Genomic DNA, 7,179 nt, shown 5'->3' with positions numbered 1-7,179 from the left:
CATTCAGGAAAGGTGACCAGTTACACATTAAGCTGTGGAATGGGGGAGGGCAGAGCTTCCCCGCAGCATATCCCGAAAGACCTGCCTTCGTGCCAGCAGGAAGAGGAAGTCTCCCCCTTCCAGCATCCCAGTTCCCTGCCTTGTACTTCTGGGAAGAGGCTTTGAATTGGGGGTGTAAAGACTTGGTAGAAGGTAAGTGAGGAAGAGGAGCCAATCCTGGTCCATTATCCTAAGTCCTTCCTTGACCAGCCTGCTGGTTCTGTTCATTGAACATGTTTATTGAAAGCCTGGCACAGTGGTGGAGGCCTGTAATCCTAGTCCTTGAGAGGCCGAGACATGACGATTACAGATTCGAGGCCAGCCTCAGCAACTTAGCAAGACCCTCAACAATTTAGCTTTCTCCTTTTCTCTCTCTCACAGACTCTTAACCATCTTTCAAAACCCAGCTCAATGATCACCTTGCTGCCGAAGCCTTCCTCTACCTCCTCTCAGTTTTTCCATACTTGCGATTGTTCAAACCATTTCTGTACATGGCTAATACATGCTAACATCTTGTATCTTAGTATATTTGTTTGTAACAGCATGACCCTGAACAATTTAAATAATAAAATAAAAATTAAAAAATAGGGGTATATCTCAGAGGCAATAATGCCCCTGTGTTCCATCCCAGTGACCCCGCCCAATGTGTATTGAGCACATGTGCTATAAGCCAGGGTATGGGCTTAGGACCAGGGATAGAGAGATGAACAAACTGTCATCACTGTTCTTAAGAGGGCAAGCATATAATAAGATAAAATATAACAACACAGAGCCAGGCGTAATGGCTCTCATCTCGAATCCCAGTAGCTAGGAAACTGAGACAGGAGGATCACATTTTTGAGGCCAGTCTCAGCAACTTAGCTAGACTCTATTTCAAAATAATTTTTTTTAATCTGGGTGTGGTGGCACACACTTGTAATCCCAGTACTTGGGAGGCTAAGATTGGAGGACCACAGGTGCGAGCTTTAGCAAGTAGCGAGACTCTCATCAACCGAATGAGTCCCTGTTTCAAAATGAAGAATGAAAAATAGGACTGAAGGTGTATCTCAGAGGTAAAATGCCCCTGGGTTTAATCCCCAGTACCACAATAAATAATAATAATAATAATAAAATAACAATAAATTAGGGCTGAGGATGTAGCTCGAAGGTAGAATGCCGAGTTCAACCCCCCCCCACATATAATCACTATATAAACACTATATAATATGAGGCAGAAGGGAGGATCACGTACCTTGGAAAATGAGAGGAATCAAAAACACTTATGAGGAGGTGGGATATTGGAGCTGGGCTTTGAAGGCTGAAGAGGAGATTGCCAGACATGAGTTTGGTAAGAGTCATTTTCCAGATAAATAAAAACACAAAAGAACTTGAGTTATGCAGAGAAGAAGGTGGGGTGGCAGTGCTGGTTCCTGTGCCTGGGATGCTCAGCTTGGCCTGGACCCTGCCTGGCAGGCGATTTTGTGTCACTCAGAACTCAGGTCCACGGTCACCTCTTATAGGGGCCTTTCCTGACAGCTGCCTGTGAGCGTGTCCGCAATTCCCCGTACGATGCACAGCACACGCGTTTGATATCATCTGTGTGCCACTGAGGTCAAGCTACAATCCAGGGGCTGCTGGTATTTCAGCCAACAGGTACGGCATAGAGCGCGGGGAGGCAGTGAGTTGGAGGCCCATAGAGTCTCCTATCTGTGGCCAGATCCATGAGCAACAGGAGGCTGAGTAGCCTGGAGGACATGGGAAATGGATTTGTGCTGGTCTATCAGTGGCCTGTGAACTCTTGCCCAACAAAGTTTGAGAGTTTGGAGATCTACGTAAGTGGAGGCGGTGGACACCACCAGGTCGCCGCTTACCCACACCTGAGGTGCAGAGACAGTATTGGGCCGGCCTGACCATATCCCAGGAAGCACCTGTGCCCCTCCTTTTATTCCACCCAGCTGTTCCCCACCCTCACTTAGCTGTGCTCAGAGGAGGTATGAGCAGGAGAGCTGCCCCCCACGGGCCATCTTAGAAAATGGGGGCGAGTCTTTGGATAGAGGCCCAGTGTCTGTCCTCTGGTGGAAGGATGTGGAGTCTGCTCTGCTACCGTCTCAGAGGGTCCCGATGGGGCAGCCCTTCCCCACTTTTGCCGTCTTTTCTCTCTTCCCTACTGTATTTTCTCTGGCCCTCTCTTATGCTTCTTAAAGGTGCCTCCCAAATAAAATAGATTATCGAAGGGCTTGTTTCTGGATCTGCTAGTGGGGAACCCCGTCTAACAGAGTACCTGGGAGAGCTGAAAGTCTTGAAACGCTGTCTCTGCCTCGTGCGCAGAGTGTAAGAGAGGCCAGTGCGGTCTGAAGGCTTTACCCTCTAGGAGGATGGAAGACAAATCCATAAATAGCCCAACAGCTGTAAACCCTGAGAAACTCTGGTTGCTGGGGGCAATAGGGTAATAGCAATCCTGCCCTGGAATCTTGGTGTTTGCCTGATTAAGCCCTTCAAGCGAGGAGTCCTGGGATCACCTAAAGACAGACAGCTGGGACTTCAAGTCTGCAGAACAGGTGGTCTTAACTGTTCTTGCATTTGCTGGGCGTTGGCTGGATTTGGCTCCAGGGCCAAAATTTACTGATCTCTGTCCCTGGCTCATCAAAGTGGACTCTTAGGTTGGGCACATCTTATTGCAAGTAAACTCTACCTTGATAAAGTTGACAAAAATAACACAAATAGTCAGGCGTGGTGGTGCACAGCTTGTAATCCCAGCATTTGGGGGGCTGAGACAGGAGGACCATGATTCACAGACAACCTCAGCTACTACTTAATGAGGCCCTTTGCAACTCAGTGAGACCCTGTTTCAAAATAAAGAATAAAAAAATAGGGCTGGGGGTGTGGCTTGGATGTGGAATGCCCCTGGGTTCCATCCCCAGACCCGCAAAACACGCGTGCGCGCGCGCGCGCACACACACACACACACACACACACACACACACACACATAAAATGTAGCCGGGCTTGGTGGCACATACTTGGAATCCCAGCATTCGGGGGGATGAGATAGCCTCAGCTACTTAGCTACTTAGCGAGGCCCTTTGCAATTCAATGAGACCCTGTTTCAAAAATAAAGACTAAAACCTAGGGCTGAGGGTGTAGCTTGGCGGTACAATGCCCCTGTGTTCCATCCACAGTACTGCAAATAATAATAACAACAACAACAACAACAACAATAATAATAATAATAATAATAATAATAAGAAGAAGAAGAAGAAGAAGAAGAAGCTATTTTGGAAATTTTTATACAGAAAATGAATGAATCACATGTAGATAGATTGATGAATTTTAAATGTGGCCATCTGGTAGGTATGGAATAATATCTCATCGTGATTAACTCCTATTTCCCTGATAACAACTAATATTAAATATTGATTGTGTGTGCATGTGTGTGCGTGTGAGTGAGTGCATGTGTTTTGGGTTTGTAGTATTGGGGTCTGAACCTGGGGCACTCTACCACTGTGGCACATCTCCAGCAACTCTCTTTTTTTAAAATTTCAGGATAAGGTCTTGCGAAGTTGCCATGGCTGGCCTCAAACTTTCTATCCTCTTTAAGCTTCCTGTAGTATTAAGCATCTTTTTCTATGCTTATTGTCCATTTGTATTTTTTTCTTATAAAGTACCTATTTAAATCTTTTTAAATTTGGTTGGCCACATTCTTTTCTTACAGATTTCTATGAGTTCTTTATATATTCTGAATATAGTCTCTTTGTCAGCTATGAATATTATAAAATATATTCTTCTAAACTAAAGCCACCTTTTCACTCTCTTAGTGGTATCTTTTGACAAGTAGAAACTCTCAAAAAATTTTTTTTGTGTTACTGGGGATTGAATCCAGGGGTATTCTACAACTCTGAGCTACCCCCAGCCCTATTTTATTCTTTTTGAAACAGAGTCTTGCTAAATTGTGGAGGGCCTCATTAAGTCGATGAGGCTGGTCATGAACCTGTAAACCTCCTGTCTCAGCCTCCCAAGTACTGGGATTACAAGTGTGTAATCCATGCCAGGCCTGAAATTCTCAATTTTAATGCCAATTTATCAAAAATTTCCCTAATAATTAGTGATGCTTGACATTTTTAAAAATGTGTTTACTGACCATGTATCTTCTTTGGAAGTGTCTATTCAAGCCCTTTTCCCAGTTTTAAATTGGATTATTTATTTTTTGTTGTTAAGTTTTAGTTCTTTATATATTCTGGTTATAAATCTTTTATCAGATACATAATTTGCAAATGTGTTCAATTTGATTTTTTTTTTTTTTTTTTTTTTGGTGGTACTGGGGGTAGAACCCAGGGGCTTTCTACTTCCGGGCTATACTCCCAGACCTATTTTACATTTTATTTGGAAACAGGGTCTCACGAGGTTGCTGAGAGCCTCACTAAGTAGCTGAGGCTGGCTTCGAACCTGTGCGATCCTCCTGTGTCAGCCTCCCAAGTGCGGGGATTACAAGCGTGCACCACCACGCCCAGCTCAATTTGAATATTTAAAAATAAGATCTGTTTACCTAAGAATCTTGAATGTCCTGTCTATGAATTGTGTACGTGGAGGGGGTAGAGGGGTCCTGGGGATAGAACCCAGTGATATTCTACCTTCAAGCTATACCCCCAGCCTTTTATATTTTTTATTTTGAAACAGGGTCTCATTAGGCTGTGGAGAGTCTCACCAAGTTGCTGAGGCTGACCATAAACCTGCGATCCTCCTGTATCAGCCTCCAAATTACTGGGATTACAGGCATGTGCCATGATGCCCAACTAACCATGAGAGTCTTTAATAATAATAATAATAATAATAATAATAATAACAACAACTAGAATTCATTAAACTCTAGCATATATTATTTCTCTTGATCTCAGTAGCCCTATAAGAGGCAGATTTTATAATGCCCATTGTTAAAACCCACATACAAGGACCCTGGGACTCTGCAAGAGGGTTAATAGTCTGAAGTTACATAGTGTTAGCAATGGTGGATCTGGGACTTAAATGAGATTCCTTGACTCTAAGATTCATTCTTTTTCTTCAGAAACACTGTGGGTACTTCACATTATGTTCCTCTCTCCCTGCCTCCTCCTTTCCTGACCTCAGCTTCCCCTACTTGACCCCCTAGTTAACATTTTAAGCACCTACTGTGTGTGCCTGGCACCGTATTGTGCACAATAGGGAACTTGTGCACAGTATCTTATCAATTCTCTTAGAGACATAAGTACCTGCATACACTTGCAGGTACACATACACACACGTGTGCGCGCGCACACACACACACACACACACACACACACACACACACACACACACACTTCTCCACATAAGTCCCCATGACTGGGGTCAGGGCCAGCCCACTGTCAAGGCTGCTACAAAGACAGATGCAAGCAGAGGAAGCCTCTATTCAAGCCGCCTCCCTAGCCAGCCTGGGCCCTGACACTTCAGGACCTCACTCAGCTCACCTGGAGAGGGGGTTGCAGATTTCCACCTCTGGGTGAATACTTTGATCCTTTTCTCTCACTCTCGACAAATAAGCAAACTTGCACAAAGCAGCTGAGGCAAATTGCAGAGGACCCATGTCTCACCGTGGGAAACCAGCGCTGCTATTTTTAGGTAACCCACTTGTCTGCCGTCTCACCCCTCCGTGGATAGGTTTCTTCTGCTCACACAGGACCTGCTCCGAGGAAGCAGGTTTTCCGGGACACTCTTTCATTCCCAGCCACTCTGTTGTGTCTCACCACCCAATCCCTCAGCATCCCCAGGCCCATGCCCTCCAGCCTGGATCTGGCTTCCAGAGGTCTGAGGCCAACAGCACAGTACCTCAGCTCCCATCTGTCTGACAGTAGCAACAAAGCCTCCTCTCGTTCTGGGTTGGGAAGGGCGCTGGATACACAAAGTGTAAGAGAGCATATTGGGCTGTCATCTTTCTCTCTATCCAGCATGGGACAGTTAGACACCCCAGTCCTTCAGTGGGGTCTCTAGTATCAGCATTAAAAATTATGAAATCACTTAAAGGCAGTCTGGATAAGAATCAAAACGAGTTGTTAAGGCATTTCCTTTCACCCAGCAAACATTCATGAGACCTTCATTACCAGGATCCTTCAATAACACATATGAGGGTCACAAAGGTGCATTGGATACAGTCCCCAGCCTCAAGAAACCCACAAGCTGGGGCACAGACTACCCAGGTTAAAAAGAGCTACTTTAATAGAAGGATGAGCACCTCAACAGAGAACTTTGAGGGTAGAAAAGACAAATACCACGTAGAACAGAATCCACAGAAGGGATGCTCCCCATGAGCACAGAGCACCCGCGGTCCAGCTCTCCAAGGAAAGGGTCGAGGGAGGAGGATGGGCCGTCCAGGAGAAGGCAGGGCTAGGGGCCACTGTGCACCCCTCGCTGATTCACCTGCCTGTCTCTGGTGAAGACCAAACGTGAAGAAACAGACGCATTCCACACGGGCACAGTGAAGATGGCGTCCCGGGCTATCAGTGAAATGGGTTGCACCCCTGTCCCTGGTAGGGTGTCTGTAAATAGATGGGTGCTCATTGGTTGGATATGGTTCAGCTTCTGTTCTGGTTTAACATGAGGGAGTAGCTGATCACCTCTGAGGGTCACAGCCAGACCTCAGCCTCAGGGGAAATGGTGGAATCCTACAATTCTGTGACATATTGAAGACTATGCCTTAGAATTTCAGGGCACAGTTAGGAAACCCAGGCAAAGGAACAGGAAAGAAGAGACTGTGTATTTACTGGTCAATGTGCGTTGTCCCTAGGGGCGTGATCAAGAGCAGGCGGGGCTGGAACCAGGCAAATCTTGGGTTCAAAACAGCTTCCTGCTGGATGTGGTGGTGCACACCTGTATTCCCAGGCAGGAGAATTAGGAGTTCGAGGCCAGCCTGGGCAACTTAGTGAGACCTTGTCTTAAAATAAATTAAAAAGGGCCGGGGATGTAGCTCAGTGGTGGAATGCTTGCCTAGCATGCACAAAGCCCTGGGTTCTATCTCCAGTGCTACCAAAGACAACAACAACAAAACCCCTCAGCTTCACAACTTGTTACTTGCTGTGTGACCAGGGGCAAGTTATTAAACCTCCCTGGACTACGATTTTCTCATTAAAAAAAAAAAAAAGAAAGAGCTAAACTG

Source organism: Muscardinus avellanarius (genome assembly GCF_963383645.1).
Source record: "Muscardinus avellanarius genome assembly, chromosome: 12".
NCBI classification, from domain to species: domain Eukaryota; kingdom Metazoa; phylum Chordata; class Mammalia; order Rodentia; family Gliridae; genus Muscardinus; species Muscardinus avellanarius.
Note: the sequence above shows the minus strand (reverse complement) of the source record.